Genomic DNA, 15,837 nt, shown 5'->3' on the forward strand with positions numbered 1-15,837 from the left:
GGGTCGTGATTCTGGTAGCAGCCGTCTTGCCAATTCTCCGGGAGGTGAGGGCAGCACATAAATCAATAAGCACCAGCTCTCCCATAATAAATCCAAATATCAATAAGTCTTTGACATCCTCCACAAAGAGTGGTACCAAGCATGCAACATGCCACTTCTCCCAGGCGTTGAGAACATAGCTGCAGGGTTGGTTCTATCTGGGCAAGCAGGGTCCCCCAGCCCTGATTTCCTTGTTGAAAAAATGGTGTCAATACCGTTCAGAGACCAGCTGATCAATTCCATGGTTAATCCAAATATAGTTTGAAGAATTCACAGTCCAGTGAAGTAGGGACTGTGAAGATTGGAGCAGCGATAGAGAAGAGAGGAGGCAGAGATGCGACTAGCCTTGCCGGAGTCCCAAGCAGTTATAGGTGGCTGTCCATGAATAAGTGTTGCCACCGTGTCAAACAAAAACTTTGAGTTAGGCTTGTTTTTGGTGATCAAATCAGAGTAATAGGCCCGCTTTGTAGCCAGAGATGTTCTCTTTTTCCCTCTAGACTTCAGGTTTTGATGTTCAGCTCCATGACTGGACGTTTTTGAAGTGTGTGTGTATTTAGGTTCTCTGCACAGCAAATGTTGAAATGTTCGTGATGTGGGACAAGTTAAGAAATATATTTCATAAAAAATATAAAGAAACACGAAACAGTTAAAAACTAAAACATTTAAGTTATTTAAAGTTTAGTATTTTTTGTTGTAGTCACAGAAGTAACAATTTTAAAAAACTGTAGCTTTATTTGGTAAAAATAAAAACAGTTTGAACATTTACAAATTAAAACATTCACTTGGCTCAACTGAGTGCAGCTAAAGGCTAATGTTAGCAGATCATGAACCCCGTCAGCAGTGCAGTAACGTCACATTTTATTTTTAATTATTCTCACCTCAGAGAAATTTAAAGTTGCCATTGCTCATACTGGGAGTTTGTATATATCAGAAGTGGAGAATTTCAGATTGAGTGGGTCTGCTCCATCACCTTGGCTGCAGTGTCTCGCTCTGTCCAAGAATGTGGCCTGAACCTCGGCTGCTCTGTGTTGCTTTGTGTGGTGTCATGGTCTGGTCGATCCCACCATCTGATCAGTCCTCCCTTAACTCGGCATCACTCCAAACAAAAAGTAATTGAAAAAAATGCTTCTCCCAACAGGGTGATGGGTGACTTGTTCTGCATTTTTTCTCTCTTAATATTGCGGTTCTGGCAGATGCAAACCCAAGACGTTGACGCTGCTTTTTCGGACTTTGGAAAAGCCAGATAATGATGTAGGAATCTCTGACCCCTTGCTGCGTCCAATGCATTGAACACCACCAAAGCATTCAAAATATGCAAATTACGCATGCAGTGTGAAAGGCCGTGAGGTCTAGACCTTACGCATAAATGTCAGCTTGAGATGACATAAGAGTTGGCTTCTGTATACAATCCCTGGCAAAAATTATGGAATCACCGGCCTCGGAGGATGTTCATTCAGTTGTTTAATTTTGTAGAAAAAAAAGCAGATCACAGACATGACACAAAACTAAAGTCATTTCAAATGGCAACTTTCTGGCTTTAAGAAACACTATAAGAAATCAGGGAAAAAAAATTGTGGCAGTCAGTAACAGTTACTTTTTTAGACCAAGCAGAGGGAAAAAAATATGGACTCACTCAATTCTGAGGAATAAATTATGGAATCACCCTGTAAATTTATATCCCCAAAACTAACACCTGCATCAAATCAGATCTGCTCGTTAGTCTGCATCTAAAAAGGAGTGATCACACCTTGGAGAGCTGTTGCACCAAGTGGACTGACATGAATCATGGCTCCAACACGAGAGATGTCAATTGAAACAAAGGAGAGGATTATCAAACTCTTAAAAGAGGGTAAATCATCACGCAATGTTGCAAAAGATGTTGGTTGTTCACAGTCAGCTGTGTCTAAACTCTCGACCAAATACAAACAACATGGGAAGGTTGTTAAAGGCAAAGATACTGGTAGACCAAGGAAGACATCAAAGCGTCAAGACAGAAAAATTAAAGCAGTATGTCTCAAAAATCGAAAATGCACAAAAAAACAAATGAGGAACGAATGGGAGGAAACTGGAGACAACGTCTGTGACCGAACTGTAAGAAACCGCCTAAAGGAAATGGGATTTACATACAGAAAAGCTAAACGAAAGCCATCATTAACACCTAAAGAGAAAAAAACAAGGTTACAATGGGCTAAGGAAAAGCAATCGTGGACTGTGGATGACTGGATGAAAGTCATATTCAGTGATGAATCTCGAGTCTGCATTGGGCAAGGTGATGATGCTGGAACTTTTGTTTGGTGCCGTTCCAATGAGATTTATAAAGATGATTGCCTGAAGAGAACATGTCAATTTCCACAGTCATTGATGATATGGGGCTGCATGTCAGGTAAAGGCACTGGGGAGATGGCTGTCATTACATCATCAATAAATGCACAAGTTTACGTTGATATTTTGGACACTTTTCTTATCCCATCAATTGAAAGGATGTTTGGGGATGATGAAATCATTTTTCAAGATGATAATGCATCTTGCCATAGAGCAAAAACTGTGAAAACATTCCTTGCAAAAAGACACATAGGGTCAATGTCATGGCCTGCAAATAGTCCGGATCTAAATCCAATTGAAAATCTTTGGTGGAAGTTGAAGAAAATGGTCCATGACAAGGCTCCAACCTGCAAAGCTGATCTGGCAACAGCAATCAGAGAAAGTTGGAGCCAGATTGATGAAGAGTACTGTTTGTCACTCATTAAGTCCATGCCTCAGAGAGTGCAAACTGTTATAAAAGCCAGAGGTGGTGCAACAAAATACTAGTGATGTGTTGGAGCATTCTTTTGTTTTTCATGATTCCATACTTTTTCTGCAGAATTGTGTGATTCCATATTTTTTTCCCTCTGCTTGGTCTAAAAAAGTAACCGTTACTGACTGCCACAATTTTTTAGCTGATTTCTTATAGTGTTTCTTAAAGCCAGAAAGTTGCGATTTGAAATGACTTTAGTTTTGTGTCATGTCTGTGATCTGCTTTTTTTCTACAAAATTAAACAACTGAATGAACATCCTCCAAGGTCGGTGATTCCATAAATTTTGCCAGGGGTTGTACATAATATGAAGTGAATACGAGAATGGGGCTTGTTAGTGTGCATTCCTCAGCCAGTGTCCTAGCTGCACTATTTCATTAAGATAAACAAAAATTTAGACCAGACAATGCCTACTCAAAAGAAATTTGTCTAAAAACAGATTATTTTATTCAGTGATTCTAAGTAACAATAATACGAGTGAAGTGCCGCGCAGCGGCACATAGCTCGCTCACGGTCATGGCACTGCACGTCTGGTTGAAAAGAGCTGCATTTTAAAATCAGTGACACATATTGACTGCTAGGTCCCGCCTGTACAGTAGTTGATGCTGTGTACCACAAGAAGTTCTAATCCACCTTCGTAGAATAAGAAAAACATTTGACCCAGCTTTGAAACTGAACACGTCATCTGAACTATAGACTCCAAATGACACCAAAGTTATATTATTGAGTAAACGGCTGTATTTTATGCCAGAAATGAGGTCCAGGTTGTTAAATATGGCATTCCTCCTTTAATTCAGGTTGCCTTATATATATGTGTTTCTCCAATTACTGTAAACAAGCAGGCAGCTGTCGATTCATGAGATATAACGTGAAGACGCTCAGGCTGAAAGGAATACAAATAATTTACTCCTCATCTGTTCTGTATAAAACTTGTGTAACCTCTTAATTTTGCTCTCTGGAGGACGTATTTTTAAATAAGCTCTTAATTTTGCTGTCTGAGTGGCACACCAATTACACAAGTTTAGATAAATAAAGCTAAAGTTGTCTTCCTTGAACTCAAATTGAAAGCAAATCTCTACAACTTGATATAAATTCATTAAAAATATAAAATTCAGCTTCCTGATGAAGTGGTGTAGAGGAGGATTTTCTTAAAAAGAAGACCTGAAAGTTCAGCTACAATTTGACAGAAAGTACATTTGAGATGAAAGCCTAGATTTGATGTTTTGGTGAAAGAAACGTTTGTATTTCTTCATAATTGAAGTAAATAAAATCAGTAAAGACAAATTCAGTGACTTGGAAATGTTCCTGTTTCCATCCCCTGACTTGTCTGAAGAAAACTGGAATTAAAAAAAAAAAGAATTATCATTATTTACAGGTTTTATCAAGTTTTAGAGATTTGCCTTCAATTTGAGTTTGAGGAAGATAATTTTAGAAATTTTTATTCTTTACATTTTTTGTATTTCTTGTATTTAAAATGGCATAAACAAATTAAATGTGTGAAATACCAAGTGTTGTAATACTTTTGGAGGGCACTGTATCTTAACCTTATGATGATTGCAAAATGAGTGGGGTATTATTACTGTTTTGTTTAAGAATGTGTAATTTTCACTGTTGCTGCACTTTGTGTGAAATCATGAAGTCATGTCGTATACCATATTGATGTGACAATATTGAGATATGATAATTTGGCCACATTGTACAGCCCTACTGTCAACTCGCTGAAAAGTTTGAAAAATGCTTAAAGTGGCAGGGGGTTAAAAGGGCTGTAATGGGGGGGGCGGGGGGCTGAAATGTTTTAGCCATGCTAATGCTCCCCTGAAGCATTTGCTAAAAAAAAAAGTCTGGAGGAACTAAATGACATGGTGAGATGCTGAAGACCTTTGCTCGTTCATGTCTGCAACATATACATATTACTAACAATAATAATGAACAAACGATAACAAACCACAAAAAGTGCCCTGTAGTTCTCTGGGTGCAAAACAGTGCAAGTATCTTTGCAGGTTTCTTCCCAAACAAAGTTATCCTTTTCACACCCAGCACCTATGTTCTTTACATTTTGAGTGCTTGGAGGGCTGTGCATTATGGGGTGATAGAAGATGTGTACAAGCTAGTGCAGTAATCAGCGAACACTTTACTGTTACCAAGTAAAGTTGGTTCAGATAGTCCCTTAATCTGATGGCTGCAGATTGGATGTCAGCGTTCCACCATTTCTAAGGCATGACCCTTCACTTTTGACCCAACTCCAAAGAGGGTCAGGTCTCCCCATTTGCTGCTGGGTAGATAGTTATCCAGTCATTGGCTTGAGGGGTATTCAAATCAGTTGTCTTCCGCACCATACCTGAATGCTCTAACCACTTGTCCTCAAAGCAAAGGAATGATAACACAAAATAGAGAAGGTCATTTTTCCAGGACAAATAGGCTCCCTTAACTGGAGTGATTAGGTTTAGAAAATGGATGGAAATTGACAAAGGAACCCAGGAACCAATATTTTTCAAAGCAAATTAATTATTTTTAAGGGATTAGCCCCCTATGAATTTCCAAACATGGAACAAACAACCATGGACCAGTCATCCTGACTTGCTCCACCCGTTAAATATAATACTGGCTAAAGCACAAATCCAGCATAATGTATATAATCATCATAATTCTACAGTCACATTTACAACTTGTCATTGAATTCTCAGGGTGTCTGTGTTTTTCTCTGTGAGTGGGCACATGAATGAAGGAGAACACAGAAGAATGCAGATCTTAAATGCACTTTGATTATCTTATCAGAATGAAAATCTAAGGTGCACACTCTCATCCATGTCAGGATCTTGTTGAATGTAGTACTTATTTGTCTAACGACTAACAACAAAGCCATTCAAGGTCCCTTTGCAAGCACTGCAACCTGGCTTCTCTCCTTTTGGGGTCAAGCAAGAAAGTCATGAAAACTGTCTATTCAATATGTACCACGTTGGTCATGTGAAGCACTACAGTACTTTGTGACACATGTCATAATTACCAATAACTTCCTGAAGAATAGCAAAAGATACAACAAGTACAAGCACCTAACTCCTAATGTGGATGATATACTGGCTATAAAACAAAACAGCATCCAGTGTAGTAATCGCCCAGAAGGCACTGTGGCCATCCCAAGCCCTATTTGTGTGTGAGTGGGTCTGTTGGTCTTAAGTTTAGGAGTAGTCAGGAGCAGTGTTGGAGCATTGTTGTCCTGATGAAAATATCATTCCACAGAGACAGCTCTCACAAAAGTGGTGAATGATCTTCTGCTTGCATTAGATTCGGACACCACTATGGTTCTGGTGCTGTTAGGTCTTAGTAGGTATGGGTATCAAGAACCGGTTCCTTTCGGGTATCATTAAGAAATGATTCGATCCACCGACATCAATAAGCTTTTTGCTTAACAATTCTGTTATCGGTCCTTCAGAGTGGCTGTTATTTTGGGGGGTGTTTGTCAGGAAAATGCTAATTTCTCTACATTGATTACAGACACTGCAGTGGGTCCGTAATCAACTTTTCTGCAGCGCAGCTTTGCTTTGAAGCTTGAACCAATCGAAGCAGTGGTTCACAGATTGAAGCAGTGCTTCGATTTATTGCTTCGTTTATTCTTTCTTTCTTTCGCCTAATTTTTCTCGCGTTAAACCCTAAAGAGCATACATCTATGAGTATTATTTACCATTTTTGTGTTAAACCGACCTGTTACGGTCTTCTGAAACAGTTGATGTATTTTATAACTTAAAAACGGGAGCAATGCTAATGCGTTAGCATGTCTATGGCATTTTCAATGTTAAAAGTTAGCATTTAGCTGTTGCAGCTGTCACGTTCGGGTGCATTTGTTTTCAAATTGTAATATTTTTAAAATTTATTTTTGTTTATATATTAATAATCGAATGATTATTATATACAATACATACTTATTATATACAGTTTTAGAGAAAGAGACAAAAAGAACCTGAATAGAAACACACAACATATATATAAATATAAAACCAACTAACAATGAACATACATAAATAAATACATACATACATACATACATACAGAAATAAATAAATGTTTCCTGTGAACACCTAATGACTCTTACACCTCCATTTCATCCCTGTCTTATTTAGGTTTAATGACAGTTTGTTTCGGTCAAACCATATTTTCAATTTGTTAATTTCTTCAGTGATTTCCTCCAGAACTATCTGCCAAGCTAGAAAACTGCTGCATCCTAGTAAGAGCAGAATACTACTGGAATGAATTTGAATAAGGAAAGTTGTTTTTTTTTTCTCACTAAATGGATGCTGCAATCACTGCAGTTTATTGTCTGGAATAGTCCCAGATTGCATTTCAGAGCTTCCAGAATTGAAACATTTTCATGCACGTGGTGTTGGGGGGTAATTTTGGGCTTCAGTTTTTTGTTTTTCACCACTTTCATCCCTGAATATGTGAAACTGTGAGTCACTTTTGTGCGGATTAAAGTTACTAACTGGGACTCCTGTCTTGTTGCGAGAAAGAAACGAGAATCGTCCTCCGTTCTGTTCACACAGCTCCAAATGCTGCGCGGCTCTCTGCCAAGTCAAGTTAGAACGATAGAGTCCAGTCGGAATTAATAACTTCAAAGCGAAACACTGTTTTGTTTATTTTTATTTATGTCCAGAGATCAAGGATACAGTGACTAATCTCATATTTATTTACTTTAAGACTCAATGAAATACATAGAAAACCTGTAAAGCCTACTTTTAGTACAAAATTCACGAGGTATCAATAAGGAATCAGATCGATATCGATAAAATCTTATCAGTACCCATCCCTAGGTCTTAGTGCTGAAGAATCATTGTAGGATTACTGGGAGTGCCCTCGCATGGTTAACATCATACCTGACCAGTCGTTCTCACTGTGTTTTGTACAGTAACACTACCTCTAAACTTTAAACCATTTTACTTCTGTTTCATGAGGACACAAATATAACACCAGACAGGCATTAAGATCTTCTTACTCACTACCCTCAGCACGCACTCACTATGGAAAATGTAATATTTAATATTTTTAGTCTTGGTAAATTTAAATATTCAATGTAAACACAATTATATTTTCATATTAGATTTGCTTTTGATCAGTAATTATACGAGGGCTGTCCGTAAAGTATAGGTCCTTTTTATTTTTTTCTAAAACTATATGGATTTCATTCATATGTTTTTACGTCAGACATGCTTGAACCCTCGTGCGCATGCGTGAGTTTTCCCACGCCTGTCGGTGACGTCATTCGCCTGTGAGCACTCCTTGTGGGAGGAGTCGTCCAGCCCCTCGTCAGAATTCCTTTGTCTGAGAAGTTGCTGAGAGACTGGCGCTTTGTTTGAGCAAAATTTTTTCTAAACCTGTGAGACACATCGAAGTGGACATGGTTCGAAAAATTAAGCTGGTTTTCAGTGAAAATTTTAACAGCTGATGAGAGATTTTGAGGTGATTCTGTCGCTTTAAGGACTTTTCACGGTGCGAGACGTCGTGCAGCGCTCTCAGGCAGCGCCATCAGCCTGTTTCAAGCTTAAAACCTCCACATTTCAGGCTCTATTGATCCAGGACGTCGTGAGAGAACAGAGACGTTTCAGAAGAAGTCGGTTTCAGCATTTTATCCGGATATTCCACTGTTAAAGGAGATTTTTTTAATGAAAGACGTGCGGGCGGATTGGTAAGGATAAATTTGGGCACCCTTGTCATTTTATTGATTTGAATACATTTAGCACAAATTACTGGAACACGAAATTGGTTTGGTAAGCTCATTGACCCTTGACCTCCTTAAACAGGTGAATCCACTCGTGAGAAACAGTATTTAAGGTGGCCATTTGCAAATGTTTCTCTTCTTTGCATCTCTTCTAATGAGTGGCCACATGGGAGCCTCTAAACACCTCTCAGATGATCTGAAAACAAAGATTGTTCAAGATCATGGTTTAGGGGAAGGATATAAAAGCTATCTTAGAGATTTCAGCTGTCAGTTTCCACTCTGAGGAACATAGTGAGGAAATGGAAGACCACAGGCACAGTACTAGTTAAGGCCCGAAGTGGTAGGCCAAGAAAAATCTCAGATAAGGTGAAGCGAAGGATAGTGAGAACAGTCATAGTCAACCCACAGACCTGCTCCAAAGACCTACAAGATGATCTTGCTGCAGATAGTGTCTCTGTGCATCATTCAACTATACAGCACACTTTGCACAATGAGATGCTGGATGAGAAGAGTAATACAGAGGAAGCCTTTTCTGTGTACATGCCACAAACAGAGTCACTTGAGGTATGCTAAAACCCATTTGGACAAGCCAACTTCATTTTGGAATAAGGTGCTGTGGACTGATTAAACTAAAATTAAGCTATTTGGACATAACAAGGGGTGGTATGCATGGCTGAAAAAGAACACAGCATTCCAAGAAAAACACTTGCTACCTACAATAAAATTTGGAGGTGGTTCCATCATGCTGTGTTGCTGTGTGGCCAGTGCAGGTACTAAGAATCTTGTTAGTTGAAGATCACATGGATTCCAGTCAATCGGCAGATTCTTGAGAACAATGTTCACGAATCAGTGACGAAGTTGCACCGAGGTTGGATCTTTCAACAAGACAACGACCCTAAACCCTGCTCAAAATCTACTAAGGCACCTAATTAACATAAATGTACATATTTTGGGCCCTTCCACCCATTCTATTGTTCTATATTTGCAATATATTATTCCTGGGGTATATCAGATGAGAATCCCACATAAAACCTTTTTTTGTTGGGGTTTTTTTTTGGGGGGGGGGGTTTGCTTTTGGTTTTTTGCAACTAGTGGTGGGTCAAGTCTCCATATGACAGGACTACCATCGGTACAAGTTCTTTTCTCCTTCCTTACTACTCACCTTCTTGTGCAGCTCGCTGGACAAGAAGTTGAACTTGTCATCGAAGTTTTCCTTAGCTTTTGTCACTTCTCTTTGCGCCTTCTGCCTTGTACTCCTGTCTACTTTCTTCATCTCTGAGACTATCCCAATTCTTTTTTGCCAACCTCTTTCTCCTTATGCTTTCCTGGACATCTTTGTTGTACTGCCAAGCCTTCTTCTCTTCCTTCCGCTGTCCAGATGTCACACCCAGTACCTTCTTAGATGTCTCCCTCACCACATCTGCAGTACTTTTCCAATTGTACAAAATTGTTTACCCTCTGAATTTCACACAACATTCTTCCTCCTTTAGCTTCCACCATCTGCTCCTTAGAAGTCTCACTCTCTTCTTCTTCTTCTTCTTCGCTACTAAAGTCATCCTACAAACCGCCATCCTATACTGTCTTGCTACACACTCTCCTGCCACCCCCTTATAGTCTCTAATTTCATTTAGCTTGCATCTCCTACAAAGAATGTAGTCCTGGGTGAACCTTCCTCCACTCTTGTTACCCTGTGCTCCTCCCTTTTCTTAAAGTAGGTGTTCACCAAAACCATTTCCATCCTTGTTGCAAAATCAAATACCATCTGCCCTTGCACATTCCTGTCCTTGATACCATATCTACCCATTGTTTCCTCATCACCTCTGTTTCCTTCACCAACATTCCCATTGAAATCTGTTCCTACCACCACTCTTTCATGCTTGGGCATGCTCCACCAATTCATGTAACTCACTCCAGAAATCTTCTTTCTCCTTCTTCTTGCAACCTAACTGTGGGGCATATGCAGTGATGATATTCATCATCAACCCTTGAATTTCCAACTTCACACTCATCCTCCTGTCAGACACTCGCTTAACCTCCAACAAACTCTTAACATACTCTTCCTTTAAAATGATCCCAACACTATTTTTCTTCCTATCCACATCATGATACAACAACTTGAGTCCAGTGCCTATGCTCCTGCTCTTATGTCTCTTCCACTTGGTCTCTTGCACACACATTATTTCTAGCTTTCTCCATTCCATCTTATCAGCCAGCTCTCTCCCTTGTCCAGTCATACTGCCAACATTCAAAGTTTCAACTCTTACTTCCACCCTTTTATTTTTATTTTTCTGCCACTGCATCTGGACACATTTTCCTCCATCTCTTCGTCTTCGCCTTGCAGTAGCCCAATTTCCACTGGCACCTTGTTGGGCAACAGCACAGGTGGCGGTTGTTGTTAACCCAGGCCTTGACCAATCCGGTATGGAAATTAGATTTATCTGCATCTTTAATTTTGGCGCTTTTTACACCAGATGCCCTTCCTGACACAACCCTCCTCATTTATCCAGGCTTGGGGCCGGCGCTCAGAATGTACTCACTGCACACCCCATGTGGCTGAGTTAGAAGGCAGAATATGTTGATTTAAAATCTCAGTTTTCTGCATTAAAGTGGAAGGTTCTCAATTCAAACCCCATCCCTACCACATTTCTTCGTGTAATGCAGAGCTGCATCAGGAAAGGCATCCAGTGTAAAATGGTGCCAATTCAACATACAGATTCATCTTGAATTTGCAGTGGCGGCACCGAGTACAAATGAGAGCAGCCAAAGGGACTTAGTTTTACTTTTCTGCTTTAATGCTGCCATCACAGGAGAGCAAATTATCTTTGACAAAGGCACTGCCCCAACCCCTTTTGGCATTACTTAAGATATGTTTCAAGTAGGTGTTGGAATGCACTAGGGCTTGCATCTTGTCACCAATCCATTATTTCAAGGTGCAGTCAGGGAATAGAGGGCATCCACTTTGGTGACCTCAGAATTATGTACAGCTCTGCTTTTTACAGATTATGTCGTTTTGTTGATATATTAGACTGTGACCTCCAATATGCCCTGGGCAGGTTTGAGTGTGTGAAGCTGTCTGAAAAGGGTGGATTGTCTACTCTGGGTCAGGGTAGAGATAGGTGGAGAAGTTCAAATATCTCTGAGTTTCGTTCACAAGTCAGGTTAAGATGGAGAGTGAGACTGACGGTGAGATTGGGGCTACATTTGATGTTTTGCTGACTCTGTAAAAGACCATTGTGGTGAACAAAGAGATGAGAGAGAGGGCGAGACTTTTGATTTATCAGTGGATTTATACTTCTATCCTCACCTATGGTCATGAACTTTGGAAAATGACCAAAAGCACAAGATCACAAATACAAGCAGCAGAAAATGATATTCATTTGTCTGGTATCTGGGGTTACAGGGGACAGGCTAAGAAGCTAGAATATCCAGGAGAGACTTCGAGTAGAGCTGCTGTTTGTTCACATCGAAAGGAGCCAGCTGATATGGTTCAGGCATTTGGTGAGGAAACCCCCTGGAGGGATTATATTTCCTACTTGGACTGGGAACGCTTCAGGATCACCCAGAAAGAGTTAAAGGACTTGGCCAAGTATAGGGAAGTGTAAGGTGAACTGTTTGATCTACTGCCACCACAACCCAGACTCTTATAAGCAGGAAAAAATGAATGACTCAAACAATCAATCAACAAAGAATTTAACAAAACAACATGGCAGTTTGACAAAGAGTGAAACAATTTCAAGGAACCAAACTAGTCGAGTTCACCTGACTCAACCTACTTGGGAAACATGGCAAATATTAAAACAGGCACAGTTATGCACACAGAATCCCACACAGATCATTTGCACTGAAGGCTCTTGTTGAAAGCCATAATATTAAAATTCCATCTGCTCTGAGCTACTCTCATTTTGGATACCTCCCTCAAATTTGGTGAAAATTGGTTATATTTTTCTTGAAGTTATGACATGGACAAGGAACTGTTACTGAGACATACACACACAAAGGATTATGATTACATATGGTACTTATGTACTTCTTTACTCTTCAAAAACACTAATACCACTGTCACACATAGCCAGAATGAGGCCGAATGGTGTCAGAATGACAATTCGGCCCACATCTGAAAAGTTTTGAGCAGCACTTCGAAAATGTTCTGACAGCCATCTGCGAGAGTCCACACAGTTGGTCCCAATCGGATGGCAGCCCTGAGTGTGTTGCACATGTTCAAAAACCCTCCGGGCGCCGTTGAGATGGGACACCTATCCCGCGGCAGTCTATGTGCACTCTGAGCACCATCTGACTACAATTTACGTATTCTGCTGGCAGCAAAACAGGATCCAAAATGATTTGACCACATACAAGGGAACCTCAAGATGAATCCGGCAGGGATGGCCTGCATGTGCCACGTATAATAATGTTCACCTCCAGTGTCCGTCTCCAATGTCTCCATGCCGGCTTTGACATATATGGCTTTGGTACGGTCCATGCCTTGGTTCTACTGCGGTGTCCAGTACCAGCAGGGACTGTGCAAAGGGAGGAACAAAACACTCCCTCCCACTCCAGTCCCATGTTTGCCATCCAGACGTTTGGACATCGGCCAGTCTTTAGCACCCTTTATGGCCATCTGACAGCAGTCTGTGTCATCTACCTGTTGTCTACATATGCTTTGGATGTCATCATGCAGGTGTGGACAAGGTAATCTGAATGTGTTCTGACACTGCTGACCACGCCTCTTTCCCTTTCGACTGCATCCAATTATGACCATATTTGCCGCGTCAGGCTGGTTCCTGTACATTCTTGTTATGTGTGATGGGGGCTTAAACAAGAAGTCCAGTGGCTTTCATCTTCTTATTATTTTTGAAAAAGACAATTTAAAAGATGAATATTTCAATCCAAAAAAGACAGTGAGTGGCTTCAGGAAAAATATTCCTTGAAAATGTTGACCACTAACTGCTGAGAAGAATCTGTAATAATATATAGACTCTGTATCTGCTGAAGCCACTTTTCTTTTTTCAGTTAAACCTTCCTGCTGTCTGTTACATTTGCTTTAAACCTGTTTGTTTCCTGCTGTGTTGTTTGTGCACTGATGGATTGGTGTGTTCTGGCCGTCTGCTCACTCAGTAATGATCTGTGAGCTTCTTCAGTGATGTTAACTCAAGTGCTTTTAAGTGAAGTGTGTGCATTTGGCTCCTCAGCCTTGTTTTTGATTAAGTCGATGCTTTTGTGCTTCCACTGAAGTCAACTTGCATTTTCTGTACTTCATACCACAATTTCATGGCTAAATCAGAGAAAACGTGGGATTACAGTGGTCCTTATTTTGCAAAGATTTTAAATTTAATACTCTGACTCCCTGAGTAGATTCCAATTGATAAGAAAACATGGTGTGTGAAATTTTGTTTGTATAAATTAGTTTTTAGAGGTAGCCTGAAAGCATTAAAATTTTGCTATTTAATATTATTATTATTTAGTATAATATTATTTCATATTTAATACTAACCTGGGGGTTAGTATTAAATTTCAAAACTTTGAAAAGTAAGGAACACCCTAATGTAGGATAAGTGGTGAATTTTTCAAATTGAAAATGGTACACAAATATATGCATATGTGATGCCTGTATGAAAACATCAGCACAAAGTGTGCTTGGTGACCTTAACCTGTGTGAGCTGTGGAAAATTGGTCTTTGGTCATATATATATATATATATATATCAGGCAGGCCGGTCGGCATCACCGCGATTGCTCTCACTGCCTCCAATGCACTTACCGAGTCTGCGGGCTCGGTAAACGCTGCAGCGGGCCACTGTCTGCTGTGCGGAGTTGCGGCCAAACTCTGGCAACAGGTCCAGAGACTACGCTCGCTGTTTTGATGCAGAGCGCTCCAGCAGCCCGCAAGGATAGAATTCTTGTGGAAAAATCCACAGCACTGCATGGTCTCGGTAATCGCAGCCGCAGAGCTCCGTGGTCACTGAAAGAGGTTTGTATCTTTTTAATGACTTGGATTCTTTGCGGGTCCCGCATCCATCCCGCAATGGTAACACCGGAGGCAGTGAGCGAAGAAAGAGCATGCGCATTGTGTTCTACGTGTGCCTGTTTATAATCTTCTCGCCCAACTACCCATAACTGTGTTCTTCACTCAGAAAAAGACACCTGCACTGAGGTGGCACTCAGTGGAGAAAGACGCTACAGCGGAGCGGCACCAGGACGAAGAGGCACGGTCAGAAGGAACTGTGAAATACTTGTCAGTCCCTATTAATAATTTCTTATGTGTCCAACCTCGTAGGTTGATCGTTAAAATTAAATTCGTTAGTTCTAAAAGCTATCATAATTATTTATAGGAAAATGTTCTATTTTTATTTCTCAAACAAATGTTTGGGCCTGAAAACAGGTTTTGATCTTTGGTTTCATTCTATAATACTGGACTTATTTTTCTACTAAGGTTTGAACTTTGAGAGTGTTTACACAGGAGACAAAAGTGAGAAAATGTTAATGCCTTTTTGAGAAAATTGAATAAAGTGTGTAGTGAGGGGATTTACAGCCTTAAAACATCTATAATAATTGTAAAAAATAACGCTGACTACTTCGCGGACTTCGCCTATCACAGGTTATTTTTAGAACGTAACTCCCGCGATAAATGAGGGACCACTGTATATATATATATATATATATTAGGCATGTGAATCTCATCACTGACAATGATACGATACATATAACGATACATAACGATACTGATGATGCGATGTGATGTGATGCGATACGATTCATCCCTGTTCCCGATTCAATGCGAATTGATATGTATTTGATGGCAATTCAGTTCCTCACAATGCGATACAATGTAATTTGGTGCAATATGATACGATTCAACATGATGCAAAGAAATTATACCAAAAATTTAAATAGGAAATAAGACGCTGCAATTCAATGTGGTACTATGGGATAATTATTCTTCTTCTGATTGTACTAGAGGCAGAGGATTTGTTTTACTCCTTATAAGCAGCAAATTTACCAGATTCAACATTAAGGAACAGGAATCAGTTCCCTCATATGTGTAACCTGCTTCATCATACTGTCAGAACTTAAACAGTAAAAAGTAGGACAACATCACTCTCAATGAGTGACTTAAAGTGGGTCACTCATTGACAGATTACCGCCTTGGCAAAAGTAATTTGACATACTTTTCTCACCAGAGTTGTTCTGGAGCTCGGTTTATAATCTGAGGAATAGCTGAGTGGAGCAGCAGCGCTGTATGGTTTAGCAGCACAGGATTCTTCACAAATGACCTGTGTCTTGTGAAGTTTCCCATCTTTTT

General features: G+C 40.0%; 2 long non-coding RNA genes across 2 annotated transcripts in view; one reads left to right on the forward strand and one right to left on the reverse strand.

The window, feature by feature from the left end:
* Window positions 1-1,854, forward strand: part of LOC117513235 — a 21,116-nt gene extending 19,262 nt beyond the window's left edge. Inside the window, exon 4 of the long non-coding RNA XR_004561500.1 lies at window positions 1,843-1,854. This is a non-coding gene — a long non-coding RNA (uncharacterized LOC117513235). The remainder of the gene's footprint in view (window positions 1-1,842) is intronic.
* Window positions 1-15,565, reverse strand: part of LOC117513236 — a 22,929-nt gene extending 7,364 nt beyond the window's left edge. The window contains exons 1-2 of the long non-coding RNA XR_004561501.1: window positions 15,439-15,565; window positions 9,723-9,733 (exon numbers count right to left, since the gene is read on the reverse strand). This is a non-coding gene — a long non-coding RNA (uncharacterized LOC117513236). The remainder of the gene's footprint in view (window positions 1-9,722; window positions 9,734-15,438) is intronic.
* Window positions 15,566-15,837: the final 272 nt, after the last annotated feature.

The sequence above is a fragment of the Thalassophryne amazonica genome, chromosome 7, assembly GCF_902500255.1.
Source record: "Thalassophryne amazonica chromosome 7, fThaAma1.1, whole genome shotgun sequence".
NCBI lineage: Eukaryota > Metazoa > Chordata > Actinopteri > Batrachoidiformes > Batrachoididae > Thalassophryne > Thalassophryne amazonica.